We start from the raw sequence: 16,384 nt of genomic DNA on the forward strand, positions 1-16,384 counted from the left end.
TAGCAATTTCACATTCACCAGAGACCATTCTGCCATCCTGAGTTTCTCCTTTTTTTGTACTAACTAGTGCCTTCTTGTGGACTTCTCATCTAATGGTAATGGATCACGCTTCCAGCTTCCTTGTAGTCACCACCACAGTGCTTGTTGACTATATGCATTTTACTGAACACCCAATGTAACCAATTTAAGCGAAAAGAGAAGACAAGACAACATGGTACTTCACAAAGAGGATGAATTTGGAGTCAAATAGATGTACATTTAATTTGGGGTGTACATGTACCAGATGTGTCACTTTTGGTAAGTCATTTATGTTTTCTAAGTCTCAGTTTCCTTATTTGTAAATGGGAAGGGTAATGCTTACCTTCAAAATTCCATACTGTGCTCTCTCTCTTGCATTCAAGCATTTGCACATATTGTACCTTCCATTTGGCTCTCTCCTTGACAATTTTGCTGAGATAATGTCTAATTCTTCAGGCCTCAGCTGGGATGCACATTCTTCAGGAAATCCCTGCCCCTCAAAGATCAGGGTAGTTGTTTTTTCCACACGCACACTTACAACATCGTATTGGCCCATGTCATACAGTTATGCTCCCGAACTGAACTGTTCTTGCCCCTCCTTTCCCCTTGAGGGACTAGAAACTCCATGAGGACAGGGACCATGATTTGTTAACCATCCCATCCCATCTATGCCCTGCTCCATTCACTTCCGATCCAAAGCAACTCAGAGAAAGTAAGCTCCATTAGGTAAGAAATTCATAATTCTGAAATTCTGAAGAAAATGTCTTTATCGTGCTGAGTGGCTTATTAATTGAGTGCATTGCAATGATTCAGCTCATCAAGTTGCTGGCTACATGCTAACACTGAGTTAGGCACTAGGCAATAATCTGCTTTTGGTATAGAAACTGGGTGATGTGTCTTTTGAACTAATGTTAAAGCCCAGTAGTTTCCAATTTCACAAGATTTACAGTCCAATTTGTATATGTGAAACTACCCAAATCACCAAGAGAATTAGTTTTCTTAGAGGATTCTCATCAGTAATAGCAATTTCCACAGTTTGCCTGGTACCATAGTTGTAAATATTTTATTTAAAAACTCAGCCATATATAAATTTATTATAACAATCTAGGCACTTTATCATAAATAAAAACAATGATAATGATGGTGCTGACTTTATCTATTTCAGATTTTGTCACTTGTGCAATTTATTTAAGAAGCATACATTTATTGTACATGGTGATTAATATAGAGTAAGCTCCACAGTCAGGTGACCTGAGTTCCAACCCCACCTGTGCTATTCACAAGCTGTGTGACCTTTGGAAAGTTTTCTCATCCCTCTGGGCCTCAGTTTCCTGGTCTATGAAAGGACTATAATAGCATCTGCATTATAGAATTACTGTATGGATTAAATGAGCAGTGCCTGATACCTAGTAAATTCCCTAAAAATGTTAGCTATTATAGTTTTCTGGGAGTGAGTCAAACAGGCAGAGGGTTTGGACAATACTACCTTTAAATTCCCTGCAAACCCTGAGATTCTATGTTTCTATATCATTCCAGTTCCTCAGCATTCCTATTCAGTAGGGAGGGGGCAGCATTATCCACATTTACAAACAGTGAAATTGAACCATAAAGAAGCAAGATGTTTAGTGAGTGGCATCTGAAACCAGTAGCCAACTTTGTAGATATAAGTGCTTGGGCTCTTTCCAGGAGTCTGTGAGACTGTATTAAAAAGGAGTATAAGGTGTGGCTTATGAGCAGAGATCTTTCGCTGACCCCTACTTGACCAAGGTTCTCAGTGAATGTTCAACAAGGTCACTTCTGTCTCCATCTCTGAGATGATCTTGGGCCATGTCTTCCCAGATATATTTCTTACTAGCTTCATATATTAGGGATCTGGATGAAGTGTCACCTAGATACTCTATCTTTGGTTCCCTATATTTCATGACTTGTTACTCCCATCCCATACTTCACCTTCTTACAAACATCCTTTCCCAAACTGCTCCTTCCATCCCCTCCCATCCCACCCTTCACTCTTCTTGCAACTCTTGGGCAAGGGATCTGTAAAAGCTAATTTCTTCTCCCTCTTCCTCTCCTTTCCTCTCTTTTCCTATCTGGGTTGGCCAGAGGGAAGACTCTGCTCTCCTTAGGAGTCCCTGGCTGTGCAGGTCAGCCCCAAGAGTTCAAGGGTTTTGGGAACTAGCCTGTGCCTGTGTCTGGACTGTACAAGAGGACTCAGGATCCTTTTCTTTTCTGTCCACTAGGGGGCTGATTGTAGGGGGATGGAAAAAACGGAGGCTTAAAAAATATCATGCTGCTGAAATTTCAGCAAGAGGGGAAAAGAGAGCGTGTGAGAGAGACAGCAAAGCAGTCCCAGGCTTCCTCCTCTCCTCCACGTCAGAGGCAGGAACCAACTGTGCTAAGGTTGTTGGCTCAACACGCAGAGAGGGGCAGAGAGAGTGAGAGAAGAGGGGGGTCCTCCGTGACCCGAGGAATTACCACTAGTGGAGTAAAGCCACCTGACTTTTGGCTCTTATTCTGGTTGCCTCCTCTGTCTCCTTCCACTCCTAGCCTTGCCAGCTTGGGTTTCATTTCTTTGGTGGAGCCTCCCCTCGTCCTCCCAGAGGAGGAAGGGAAGACAAGGGAGAGAGGTGGGTTCTCTAGGTGAGCGCATCAGCTGGCTCCAGCCTGAACAGACAAGAATTCTCTTCGCAGGAAGCTTCTCTCACTCCCCTGTCGCCCACCCCCAGCCCGGGTAAGTCCAGCACACTTGCTCCTTTGATTTCCTTGCTAGCGTGATTTCAGCACCAAGGAGAGCTATGAGACGCATTTTGGTTCCTGCGTGTCTGCGTTCCTGCAAGGCGTTTGGCACTAAGGTTACGTCTGTCTCCCTGCTGCCAGTGAGGCAGGGCTCTGCGTAGGGAAAAGAAAACTATGCCTACTGAATTAACGGTGGACGTTGGCTCTGTCCTTACAGGGGTGGGAGTGTGGGTATGTATGTCTGTACTGTTGCATAAGATAGGTGAGGTCTGAGCTAAATTGCCAGTGGTGTCTGTTTTCTGTGTGCTCCGTGTAGGGCCGTTCTTTTTGTATGTAGATAAGAGGGAGGGTTTGGGGAATTAGTCATGCACCTTCTTTAACTCTTTCCCGACAAAGCACACACAGTGGGAAAGTGTTGCAAAGGAAGCCTGGAAGGGGGAGGGGGTGGGAAGTGGTTTGGGAGTGGAGATAGACTTAAAAGTTATGCTCCTTTAAGAGAGCTTAGAAGAGGTGGTTTTTAAAATATCAGTTACCCCAGGATTCTCTGGGTTCTTGCTGTTGAGAGAACCTAATCTGACATTTTACTTTCTCTGCCGGTATGATCTGTGGCAAGTGGGCAGGTACAACAGGTGAGCATCAGGCTGGAGTGGTTTGAGAGGGGATGAGGTCCCTCTGACTTCACAGTGGTAGGAAAGTGCCAGCATCTGAGTTCTGCAGGGTTGGTTTATGTGGATTATACTACTTTTGCAAGGAGGTAGGACGTGCCCTCCACTTTTTCTTCACCCATTGCTGTGTAGTTGGAAAGAGGAAAAAGTCTGTTCTGCCCTGTTTTCTGGGGCATCTGTAGTAAAAGACAACCCAGGAGAAGGGTGTAGCTCCACATCTTGTGAAGCAGAAATGAGCCTGTACTGGTCAATCACTCATGAGGGTTTGAAGTGATGCTGTGTCCTTCTCCATCACTGAGAGGCTTCACAAACAGGCTCATCATTTGCACTTCGCTGTTACTGCTTTTTGCAAGTCTCTGCTTTGCCTCCTCTGCTTCCTGACTCTCTGAAGTATGTTCAGTCACTTTCTTTCACCTGCCTTGGTTTTGCCTTGGTGCCCCCCTCCTGCCCACACCTACTTGGGAAGGGCCATTCAACAAGTAGTGCTGGGGACTTCCCTCAATCACCTAGGTCTCCATGGAGCCAGCATCTAACGGGGAATTTTAAGGAGATGTGCTTCTCATTGGAGTAAGCATTGCCGTTCCTTGGATCCAAACTAGTTAAGGTTCTGGTCATTTTCTTCAAGTATATTGATGCAGGGGAGAGTCAGGGATGTGTCGCTCTTTCCAATCCCCAACTAATCATAAAGTGGTGACTTTGTCTTGCTTTTAACTCGGGCCCCCTACACCCATCCTCCAAGCTGAACGAAACACCCTCTGCCTCTGGTTGGGGAGCCTTCTGAGCAACCAGAATGAATGAAATGGGACTGCAATTTATTTTATTATGCTTGGCATTGGATCCAGAAACCTTAGCATCTCCCTTGAATGGCAGGAAGTAGAGAGAATGCAACAAGGAGAAGAGTGAAGTCAGAGGTTATGATGGCAGGGGAAAAGATGGAAACAGACAAATGAAGAGTGTTAGAAACTAACACTGACTCATTCATAGTTCAACTCTCCTAACTCTGCCTATCCTTGAAATCCTTCAGTTTGAACAAAGTGAGTGGATGAATTTCTGCAATGACATGTCTCTGAAGGTTTTAAAAACATTTATGCCCTTGCAGTGGACCCTGTCCAAAGCCACTGTTTATTGCTAAAGTCACCATACTTAGTGGTCATTATCTCATTAATGCCCTTAAATTCTCTCTGAAAGGAGTGCTTGGTGACATTATTGGACCCACATTTTATAAATGAGAAACATAGGCATTTAAAGTGCTAGGCCAGAGGGTAGCAAAACCAGAAATAGAACTTCTAATATTTCATCACCTGTGAAATGCAGAAACACTCATGTGCAGGAGAACAGGGATAGACTGTTTCTTAGTGGGGAGATCTGCAACTAAAGCTTTTTAGTGAACTCAGTTTGGAGCAATGGCCTCTCCCTGGTGAAGAATGAGAATCAGCCAGGAAGTCTCAAGGTGCTCCTGGTCTTTAGTTCCCAGTCAAGAAGTTGGCCAGGAGTCAGGTATAGAGCTTTCTGGGCTTCCTGTGAAGAGAGAACTCTGGGGCTGGTGGCTCCCCTGTTGAACTGATGTTGTACATCTGACTTGCCATGCTCATCTTGTCCCAGAAATCCAAATTGAGGGCACCCTTCCTGGGACACATTGCCATAGATGCTTGGTTTTGTTGTTCGATGATTTTTGTCTCTTATGAAGCGTCTCTGAAACTACCTTCAGTGGATCCTCTGGCTCAGCATGTGGAAGGGATGACTAAGGAGCAGGAGGGGGGTTGGGCTCTGAATACCCACAGAAACCCTAAGAGATGAGTGAGGACTTGATACAAACCCTACCCCACAGAAAGAACCTCCCCTCCCCCCGTGACCCTATCGCTCACATCAGGCCAGCATTCTGGAGAGAAAGTCTTTGTGTTTCCATAGCCGGCTCTCATTCACTGAGCAGGGTAGGTTGCTGGGATGCCTCTGAAATCTGGGGGGATGAGAGATTATGGTACGGAAAGGTGGAGGGAATCCTGCTCTATTCTCTACAACCATAGGTTGCCATCTTTTACCTGGAGAGGACCACTGTTACATTTTATTTTTAATTGAGGCATAATTTGCAGATAATAAAATGTACTGATCTTAAGTAATCTGATGAGTAAGTGTTGCCAGTTGTGTTCAGCCATTTAACCACTGCCCCAAACAAGATATACAAGTTTTCCTATACTTCTTTCCAAACAATCTTCCCCTCTCTCAATCCCATTATTTTCTCGACTTCAATCACCATATCTATTGCTACATTTTCTTTTGAATAGATGCGTCATGTAGACCCAAGACTTTTAAGGGAACAATTCAGATTTCTGAGGCTACTGTTACTGGGTGGCAGAAAACATGGGAGCGGGGTGCATTCTAGTCCCCAGTTTATGGTCATGTTGTTGGAAAGTCAAATGACCATTTCAGTCATGTTTGTGGAGGCCAACAATCAAGTCCAAATGGGAACCACAGAACCTCTGAGCTGAGCTGAGTTCTTTGATGTACAGTATATGGAAATGATGTTGAAGTTTCTATTAAAAACTTGGAATTCAGCATTCAGGTGGCTGGGCATGAGTCACCCCATCTGGGCTGCGGGAGGATGAGCTGAGGAATGAGTCCTCATGTAAGCTTATTAGGGAAAGAGAGAGGAGAGTTCACTGAGATAGGGCTAAAGCCAATTCAGCTCCATCCACAGAGGTGGTGACGGTGGGTGCGAGGGGTGGTTTGCTGTTCCTCCGTATTCAAGAGTGGGTTTAGAACCAGAAACCATTTTGCAGAGACTCATGTATCATCATAGCTCCATCCAAGGGTGTTTCCAGTCACCCTGTCCCCATCCCTGAGTTGTGGGTGGGGGTAGAGCACAGTCTCTTACATTTTACAATTAGGAAACAATGGAATTATCAGAAGGCTTTGATAACTTTGCTGAAATATATAAAGAAAGTATATACACACATGCACACACATATACACACACATAAACTATAAACACATACACACACATACACTTATCTAATCAGACCTCATACCTTGCCTGTCCAATTCTCTTCTACCCTATTGCTATAGATGTTCTATGCAAGAACTGGAGGATGGAGTTGGGACATTTTGTGCACAACTCAAGCACAGGGCCCTTTTCTAGGAAATCAGAGTTTCTGGCAGATAAACCAGGAAATCAGAGTCTTTAGTTGATCTCAAATTTGCCCAGGTAGACGACATAGCTGTTTTCATGCTCAGTGGGTAACCAGGTTCTCTGCCTTCCTCCACTCAGAGACTTTACTATAGTGCTTTCTTCCAGTGCTTTGCCCCTTTCTGTGTTCTTCTGCCTCAGAGAATGCACCCAGCCCAGTGCTTCTATGAGCAGGCTCCTAAGTTGTCTTTCCCAACTGGGACCCCCAGAGTGGAGTATAATTTGCTGAGCCATCAACTCTGAGGAGGTCATGGGAGGTTAGAAGAGAGTCACAGAGGATGACTCCCTGATGTTGAGGTGGAGGTTTGTACAGAAATATAAAAAGTTGGATGTTCTTAACAAAATCAATTCTGGTAGATGACTTGGAAAAGTGAAGAAGCACATCTTTGCCTCACCTTGACTATGAGCTATGTTAATAAAGATAAGATGAGATTCCCTACCTCACTGGAGTTTCATCCTCTTAAGGAAGTCCAATAGGGAAGCGAGAATTGGAATGGATGTGTTCAAAAGCTATTTCCAATCTTATGTAAGAATCACCACATTTTTACCTTGTGACATGACTGGGCTAGAACTGCATTGATACATTTTGTGTCAATGTAACTGATTGATACAGTTTGTAACTGGTAAGTCAGTCCACAAAGGAAATTTAAGCAGCCTTGCCCTCTTCTCTTCCCTTCCTTTAATTCTGGAAGATGATCTCTGTTTTTCTCTCCAATCAAGTGGGAAAGGGAGGCTCCTGGACTCCTGGTCATGGCACTCCCTTGAGTTGAAATTGTCCACTTTCCCTATGAAGCCCAAGCAGGTGGCTTCCCGCAGGAGAACGGAAGAGGATTCAGGCAGTTGGTGCCGTCTCCACCCCCCAACAAATGAGCTGGGTAGGTCTCCTGTATTCAGGCCTTCATTACTAGTGTGTACAACAGACACAATTCAAGTAAACAAGGATCCTAAACTCTCACCTTTCCCCCCATTGAACTGCCCCAATCTTATCACAGAGATGCACCAGCAGTCAGGGAGCGGCAGAGCCCCAATCCTTGATAGCAGACCCTGGTGTCTTTCCCAGCTTATGCACTGCAAGGTGAGCCTCCATAACGAGGGAGGAGCTCTGGGGTCAGGGACAAACGAGCAGACAGGCTCCTTACAGAGCTTTCTGGAGGACTGTAGGTAGCCCTGACCTCCTGGGAACCCCTCTTTTTAGAACAGGGCCCTGCCATGCTCACCCACTTAGGTCCTGTAACAACATCTCATGCTCTGGCTGTAGATGACTCAATAAAAGGTTATTTACCAGGACCCAGGAGGAATTCGTGGTTCTTTTAACCTGGATGTGTCCTCATCATACTGCATGGTGTGAGGGAGATAAAGAGGAAAAAGCCTGGAACATTGATCCCAGGACAGAATCAACCCAGGATAGCTAATATCTGACAATGGCTTAGCAACATCTCTGTTTGTCTAATGCTCCCCAAGGGCTGGCGATCTGGGCTGGCATTTTAGTCTTTGGTCCTAGTCCACCTGAAAAGCCACATTGCTAAGTCCTGCCTGGCAGCTTGGATCTCTTTATTGCTTAATGATAATCCTAGCTGACATTGCCGAGCACTAGCTATGTGTTTAGCTAAGTGCTTGGCACAGAGAATGTCCTTAACAAATGTTTGCTGTATTGCTAATAATAGGCACTTTAAATACTTTGTATCATTTAGTGGCTTAAAAGCATTATGATATAAACTGTTATTCCCATGTTACAGATGAGGACACTGAGACACAATGATTTAAGTAACTTGTTCAATTTTCACAGCCAAGAAATTGTAGAGCCAAGACTCAAGCCCAGGTTCAAAGCCTGTGACTTTAACTGCTTTTTAATGTTGCTTTTATCATTCATTTTTCAATTAATGATGGCTCCCTTGTGATTCATCTTAAGCATCTTTAGAGGATTTTTGCATTTTGGGTTATTGCTAATCTTTATATGTGAAAGCATCTTGACTCTCCATCTAGATGACCATTTCTGTGAAGCCTGAGAGTATAGCACAGGGCCTGACACACTGTAGGGCCTGATAAAACTTACCAATTTGCTGCCGCTTCTGCTCACACTTGTTTCCTTCTTTTCCTTCTATTCTTTATAGAGTGTTCATTCTATGCCAGGCACTGTACCAGGTTCTGCAATATAGTATCTCACTTCAGTCCCATAATAACAGGTAGAATTAGCTCTCATGTTTATTGAAATTGTTGTGTGAAAGGACCATGCTAGGTGTTTTACATACCTTCTCTTATTTAATCCTCAACAATATAGCAGGAAGGTTGGCAAGGAAAACCTTCCTCTCCAGCCAAGTGAGAAGGTTGAAATAGCTCCTTTTCCCAATAAAGACCATAGAAGATAGAACACATAGATGAAGAAAAGAAGGTTCCTGAGAAGCTCAGAGAGGTTCAGTAGCTTGCCCAAAGCCACACAGCTAGTAAGTGGCAGGGCTGCTTTCGAACCCTGTCTGTTTGATACAGAACTCCAGCTCTTTCACTGCTCTCTGCTTTTTGTGTCTTGGATACACTCTCTCCTGCCCTGGGCCACTTGGACATAAAACCCATGGACTAAGGCAGCAGGAAGCAAGACCTGGGGGTTTACCACTAGGAATCTTGGCTTCAGATTCCTGCTGCATCCCTTACTGACCCTGTGACCTTGGGCAATTACTTAGCCTGTCTTATCTGAGGTTCCTCAACACCAGCCTTCCTACAGCAGCGCCTCCACCCTCATCCAGAAAAGACAAAAAAAAAAGAAAAATCCTAGAGGGATCATCATATCTTTCTTAGGGGTTCTTAAAATAATTAAATGAAGCACAAATACAAAGCGGCTAGGACAGTGCGTGGCATGGAACTTGTCCTCTAGGGACTGGTTGTTGAACCTTGATCACTGACTTGGACCACTTGCTATTTAACATGGCCTGGGGCCTGGTGCAGCCTGGGGTACCTGGCATTTTAATGAGCAATTATCTGGGCTGACCTGGATTTTGTATTCTCCTCAAGTGCTAATGGGCTGGGCTGTCCCTTGTTTTACATCACCTTGATTTTAGGAGCATGTGTTGGCTATTTTTTCTTCTACCCCTCTCGCACCAAGAGACCAGCAGGCTGATATTTAAAAATATCTGAAAGATGCCTCTTGCCAATTAATTACCTAGAAATTGTACCAGACTGAAATTAATTTGAGCCATAAGGAGACACCAGATTTTTGAGCCCACTTTCCCACTCTGCTGTGGACAAGGAAACTTCGGATTCTTTTTCTCCCACCTTCTCTTCCCTCCCGGTTCTTCTGCCATTCTGTTTTATTTATGAAACAGTTTTCCTTCCTTTATAATTATGTTTTCCATAAGAAGAACATCTAACAGCCACCGGGCTGGGTTAGAGTAATTGTTTGTATTTTTAACGGTGTACAATTTCAAAGGTTTGAATTTATCTCCGCGAGTGCAACGGGAGAGAAGCTGCTGCCTGTCTCGTGTGGTAAACTCCGTAGCCGCTGAGTGCCGACATTTGTGTGGATGGTCTGTTTATCTAAATGGGTTTTTGTAAAACATATCTCTTAATAAGTCAGGGCTGGCTGACCTGTCCTGTTTAATGCCTCCCACTGTCTCCAGCAAGCAGGTCAATATCAATGTCAGCAGCGGCTCCAGGGCCAATGGACAGGTGTGGAGGGGAAATCAGCTGCCAGCTCTGTGCTCCCTCCATGCTCCTCCCACCTGCCCGGCCAGCTGTGAGGGAGAGGGGAGAGGACACATGGAGAGGGCATCCGGGGGCCAGGGAGCCCATGTCTGCCTGGGGACAGCGAGGAGACGGGGTGGCCAGCCAGCCAGAGGGTCAGGGCCTGCATACCAGATGAGGGGCCTATAAATGGTAATGTTGAAGGGGCAGAGGCCAAGGCAGTCTATAAAGGGGCTGTTTCCTCACGGTGACCCAGCCTTGCTGCAGATAGATGGAACTTAGAAACCCAGTCATAAAGCCTCCCGTTCAAAGCCGTATATATTTATAGAGTTATAAATGAAGTTTAATGCTGGTGAAACTCACTGTAAAAGGAAAAGACTTCATCTGTATCTATACTTCAGGTGCAGATCAATTCGGAGCTTTCTGCCTTTCTCCAACGGGGCGTTGTCCTCGTGCACACGTGCCCCGAGCTCACACGCTGCCCAGCTGCAGAGCTTTGGAGCGACAGCCGGGGGTGGGAGAGGCGGAAGTTCTTGTGAGCCTCTGCACGGGAGGCACACAGCATGATGCTTTCTCCACTCCCCCCACCCCCTTATCTCTGAGGGCTGTTTAAAAGCAGCAAGAAAAAAAGAGAACAAGGGAAAAGCTTTGCCAAAATCAAGCAGCTTCAAACAGTCAGGAGCCTGGCTTTAAATAAAACAATTTGGGGAAGGTTGGCTTTTCATCTACCTCGGAAGCTGCCAGCTTTCTGCCTCTCATAGCTCCAGATGGGATATGGGCAATGTGACCACAAAACCCATGCTGACTGGCTTCCCATCCTATGTGTCTTCTTTTGCCTTGCATCCCCCGACTGCCTTTGCTGGTAGAAACCCTTGGTGAAACCCTGCCGAACAAGGGTTTTTCAATCCTGGCTCCACCACTTACTAGCTGTGTGAGCTTGAGGAAGGCACTTGGCTTCTCTGAGCTTCAGTTTCCTCACCCGTGAAATGGACTAACTAGCTCCTACCTCTCAGAATCACTGTGTGGGTTAAATGAGATGCCATTTTCTATATGAAGGCTCATAACAGTTCTTAGTACATTGATGGTCTTTAATCCATATAGTTCACTTTTGAAGGAAATGTCTGTGGCAGAAGGGGTACATTGGAGAGTGGAGGTCAGGGGTCAAATGGCTACCATGACACATCTAGTTCCCAAAGTATGGGCTCCTCCACCCATGTGACCTGGGGCTGAGAGCAGGAGCAGGTGTACTCTGGAGACAGGCAGTGCACTTGAGCCCTTCTCTTATCTTGCCATCAGCTCTCCTTGGATCTGCAAAGGCTTCTGAGCCAGAGCATCTGGGGTAACACCTCAGGGTAGGGCTGGCTGACCCAGTAAGATAGCTCTTACCTCCACTGAATTGCTCGGGGAAGTGGGGCCTGCCCTCCTAACTGGCTCCCTGGGAAGATCTGAGGCAGCAATGCAGCCCACCAAGGGCACAGATTTCCTGGGGAGCCTCCTTAATGTAACCCCATATGCCTTTCCAGACTTGAGTGTGAAGAGGTCAGCCCATCATGCTGAGGGTGTGGGTTTCCTTCCTGGGTCACCCTTGGTCCCCGGGAGGGGCCAGGTCGATTATCCTGGAGGAGGGGAGGGGTAATCGCTGATCTGGACCCTGATATGTACTAAGCAGCAGTGGGGGGACACCACTATCAGGCAATCTTATTAAAAATGGTCTGAGGCATAGTGCAAGAGTTATTAAAATGCAAAGTGAGAGTTTGCCGTACTCTGCCCCCACCCCTGCCCCCTTTTTCGTTTGTATTTTATCAGCTTAATTTCATGAGAATGAAAGGCTAAGGCAGCCATCCTTGGAGACTGGATTGTCTTCTGTACTCCTGGGACGAAAGGGTAATAAAGCCACCGGAGAGGGCCTGCGATGGCATCTTGGGCAGTGTCCTGCTTGCCCCCAACAGTGACTTCCTCCTGGCTTCCCAGAAACACCCCTTCTTGGCAGCTGAGGCCCAGGCAAGCAGCAGACAGTGTAGACGTCTCTCTGTGCACTCTTCATCCCATTGCTTGTGTGCTTCCCAGGTAGGGGCCAGGGGCCTCTGGCAGCCCCCAGAGGGCCAGGGTTCCCACCCGACGTCCCCTGCCTCTGTGACCATGGGAAACCTGGGGCAGAGACTCAGCTTCTACTCCTCAAAACATTTTATCCTTTTCTTTTTAATTTCTTAAAGTCAAATGTTGCTAAAGGGATCGTCAGTGGTAAAAAGCTTCTAGAAAGGGAAAATAACTTTTTCATTTCTGAAGTTTCATATCTCACTCCAGAGCCAGGCTCAGCAACCTCCCTTGCCAGGTCCTGCTGTATTACCTAAGAGTTCTAGTAAAGCCTGCGGAAGCTCCTTACCTCTGCTTCTTTAACTTGGGGCAACTTGAAGGATGTTTAGTGTCCCTTAGGTTCATGTACCGCCAGATGGATCCAAAAATAGCTCCTCATCTATTTTTCAGTAGCATAGTAGTTGCTAACACCTCCATGATAAAAACTACTGCCAGGAAATGATCTAATCAATTCACTCATAGAAGCTTATTTAACCTACACAACTACCTTTTGAGGGAGGTGCTATTATTGTTCACACTTTACAGACAGAAAAACTAAGGCACAGAGAGATTGCATAATTTGCCTAATGACACACAATAAATGGCAGAGCCGGGATTTGAACCCAGGGACTCTGTGCACTTAGTTATTATGCTGCCTCTGTGCATCACTCAGAAATCTTCCAGATTCCCCACTGCCAGAAAGTAATGTGAAACCTGAAGAATCATAATCTTCACAAATTTGGTTTGAATCACAAAGGTGGGTTTAAAAATAAGACCAGACCAGTCACTATTTCTCTCAGGGACTCAGCACTGTCTCTTCTTCCACTCCTCTTCCCTTGGGAAGTCATTCTGTTTTTACAACAAAGCTTCATCTAACTCCTTCAGGATGAGAAAAGAATCTAGCTCTAAAGCACATAAGTTTTCTTAAACCCATTTTCCTTCACCCAATCTCACAAGATAGTGTCAATTCTCATCTGTCCACAAAAGCCTCATTCACTCTGTGGTTTACCCACTTTGGGGATTATCTGGGCCACAGTTCTAACTACCCATTCACTCATGGGCCCCTTCTTTTAACTCTGGTCTGTCATCGCACACAGTGAAATTTCTGTAATGGAGTCTCAAATGATTGGTCCAGCTGGGCAGAAGTATGGAAGGCAGAGGCAGCCAAGCCCAGTTTGTTCCTGTTGAGGTTTCTTGTTCAGCTGTGAGGCCATAAACAGAAAATCAACAGTAGCCAGAACCACCGGAAGATTAAGGGGGAGGCAGGCAGCATTGGCTCGGGGCATAGGGAGGCTCAGTGACAGCCTAAGCACATCTGTGCTCCGTAGTCAGAAATGGAGATGGCAGCAGAGTCTCAGTAAAAGGAGCATGTTCTTTAGAGCCACCTGTAAGGTGCCAGACACAATGGCAAACCCAGCCAAGAGGCAGATTCAGCCCAGAATAGAAGCACTGGAAGCAGTGGAGGCTTGAGCAACAAAGAGTAGGCTTTGTTGGAGGCTACTGTTTAGCCTTTGCCCTGGGTGCTGAGTAAGGGCTCTAGGGGGAAAGCACATCACTGTACTGAGAAGTGATTCAGGGCCAAGAATCCATCCAGTCTTGGGACAGCCACCCATAGCCAGGAGGACACAGAAGAAGGGAGAAAGAGCACTGGTTCTGAAGTTAGTGGAGCTGAGGCTTGGATCTGGCTCTGTTTAATTGTGCCTCCTTTGTGAAATCACTTAACCCCTCTGATCTCCCACTTCCTTGTCTCTAATATGGGAATGATAATATCTCTTAGATATGAAAATTGATAAGGTTATGTGTATAGGGCTCCTGACACTTAGAAGGTACTCCCCAAAGTTGATTCCCTTCCCCCAGTAACAGTAATAATTTCACGTGATTTCGTTGACCTTCACTCTTTTTATAGTACTGCTTGATATGTCACATGTGATCTGCCCAACCACTTGTGAAGGTATGTAAAATGACTATTATTAATTACTCCATTTTACAGATGTGGGAATTACTATAGCATTTCGTGGCTTATCAAAAGTGGCACAGGTAGTAAGTGACAGAATTGAGATTAGAACCCACTACTCTTGTACCTTTTAGTTTAATTATCTGCAGACCCATTATTGTGCTGTGATTGGGCTAGTAATGGAAGTCACAAAGGTCAAAAAGACCCAACTGGCAGCTCTCCAGTAGACAGAATCAGCCCTCTTGGGCTCTGAAGCATCTCGAGAGGAACTGGGTGCAGCCTGGGGTGTCCTTTAGAAACCTTTGCACCAGACTCTCAAGTCTTTACACTTTTACAATGTGTTCTGAAATAGTTTCCTTTGGAGATTAGTGCCGAATGCTATGGAGGCCAAGTTTCCTGTGAGTCAAAGGACTAGTTGTTCATCTTGGGCGTCTGAGTCAGCCATCACAGCCACTGCACTCTTCCACTTTAGTTTTGTTCATCTAACTTATTGCTAGCTGACATAGTATATATTTTTGTTTTCTTCTCTACTGACTTTCTCCCCCCACTGGGATGTAAACTCCATGAAAATAGGATCTTCATAAGTTTTATTCACAGATGAATTCCCAGCCTGGAACACTGTTGGTTCTCAATAAATACTGGTTGGGTGAATGAATGAATGAATGTGTTTTTAGCCAATATTCTCCCTCTCAACAAGCTTTTACTAAAGGCTTACTCTGAGTCAGGCATTTTTACTATTGGTTGGATGTGGAGATGAGTGAGAGTCGTGGTTCCTTGTCTTTGAGGATCTCCCAATATAGTGGGAATAGAGGTGAACACACAAAAAGTAGGTAATTACCTCACAACATAATGAAGTGCTAACACCTAGGAACCAATTCATATGCAGTTAGGGAGGGGGAGTGGGAGAGAAATGGGGAGCCTGGGGAAGGAGAGCACATTAGGCTCCACAGAGGCGATGACATGTGGGCTGTGTGTTAAGGGATGCATAGAGACTTGCCAACCAGCGAAGAGAAAAGGGGCATTCCACATAAAAGGAAGAGCATGTGCAAAGGCTCAGAATCATATAAAAGGAATGTTTGAGGGTTACCAAAAAATGTGATGTGACTGGAATGCAGGAGTACAGGGCCATTATGTGGGGAAGTGAGAATGGTGGGAGATGATGCTGAAGAGGCATCTTCTCAGGATACCTTCAGGGAGAGTTACCAACTGCTTTGGATTACTTTAGGTGTGAAATATTAAGCTATGTTGTAGGATGCAAGCTTGTTGCCTCTTTTAACAGAGAATTAGAGGCACACCTTAATCACATTTTATTCATTACTGAGATTTTTTTTATGTTAACTGCATATTTTTCTGCAAATTCTCCAAGCCAGAGAGTGAGTTAGGGACTTGGACCTGCAGAACTCATTTGGAGGATGGGACCCGCAGAACCTCTAGAGCCTGCACCTCTGCTAGGCTTTGGGAGTTGCTGTTCTGTTTTCATTTTAAAAGTATGAGGTTAGTTTCTCAGTCACCCATGTTGCTCTCTCTACTTCCTTCCTCAAAAAAAACCCATTCTGATTGGTAATATAGAGGTTAAAGGTGAGATTGTTTAATGAGAATGCAGGATGGAGAAAGAAAGAATGATTCCCACCCCCACCCCCCAAAAAAAATGCAGCCCTGAGGTAGGGGACTGTGGGAAGATGGCAGAGTAGGAAGATCCAGGAATCAGTCCCTCCACCAAAATAACTATTGAACTGGCAGGAACTGTCTGAATCACCTACTTTGAAACTCTGGAGTCTAGAGGAGCACTGTACAGCATCTAGGGAGGAGTGGCAAGAAGAGGCTGGTAAACTGTGTAAATACTGGTAAGTTTTCATCCTCCCTGCAGCAGCTACCATACCCCTTCCCCCAGCCTCAGGCAGACAGCAGTGGGGTCTGGAGCCTGGGCTCCTGGTGCGGCTTGCTGGTGCCGGGGTGGGTCATGAAGACCTAGTCCTCCAAAGTAGGGGGCTTGTGTTCAGATAGCAGATTTCTACCTTTGATTGGCCATTTCAGATCACTAGGAGCTGGCTCTTAGAGCAAGCATTGCTCCAACCCTCCTTG

General features: G+C 45.5%; 1 protein-coding gene across 2 annotated transcripts in view; it reads left to right on the plus strand.

Annotated features, from left to right (window-relative positions):
• The first annotated feature begins 2,348 nt into the window (after positions 1–2,348).
• Positions 2,349–16,384, plus strand: part of TNR (tenascin R) — a 428,568-nt gene continuing 414,532 nt past the window's right edge. For both annotated transcript variants that reach the window (XM_037825290.1, XM_037825289.1), the window contains exon 1: positions 2,349–2,749. The gene's annotated coding sequence lies outside the window, so the exon portion shown is untranslated. The remainder of the gene's footprint in view (positions 2,750–16,384) is intronic.

This window comes from Choloepus didactylus, chromosome 2 (assembly GCF_015220235.1).
Source record: "Choloepus didactylus isolate mChoDid1 chromosome 2, mChoDid1.pri, whole genome shotgun sequence".
Classification (NCBI taxonomy): domain Eukaryota; kingdom Metazoa; phylum Chordata; class Mammalia; order Pilosa; family Megalonychidae; genus Choloepus; species Choloepus didactylus.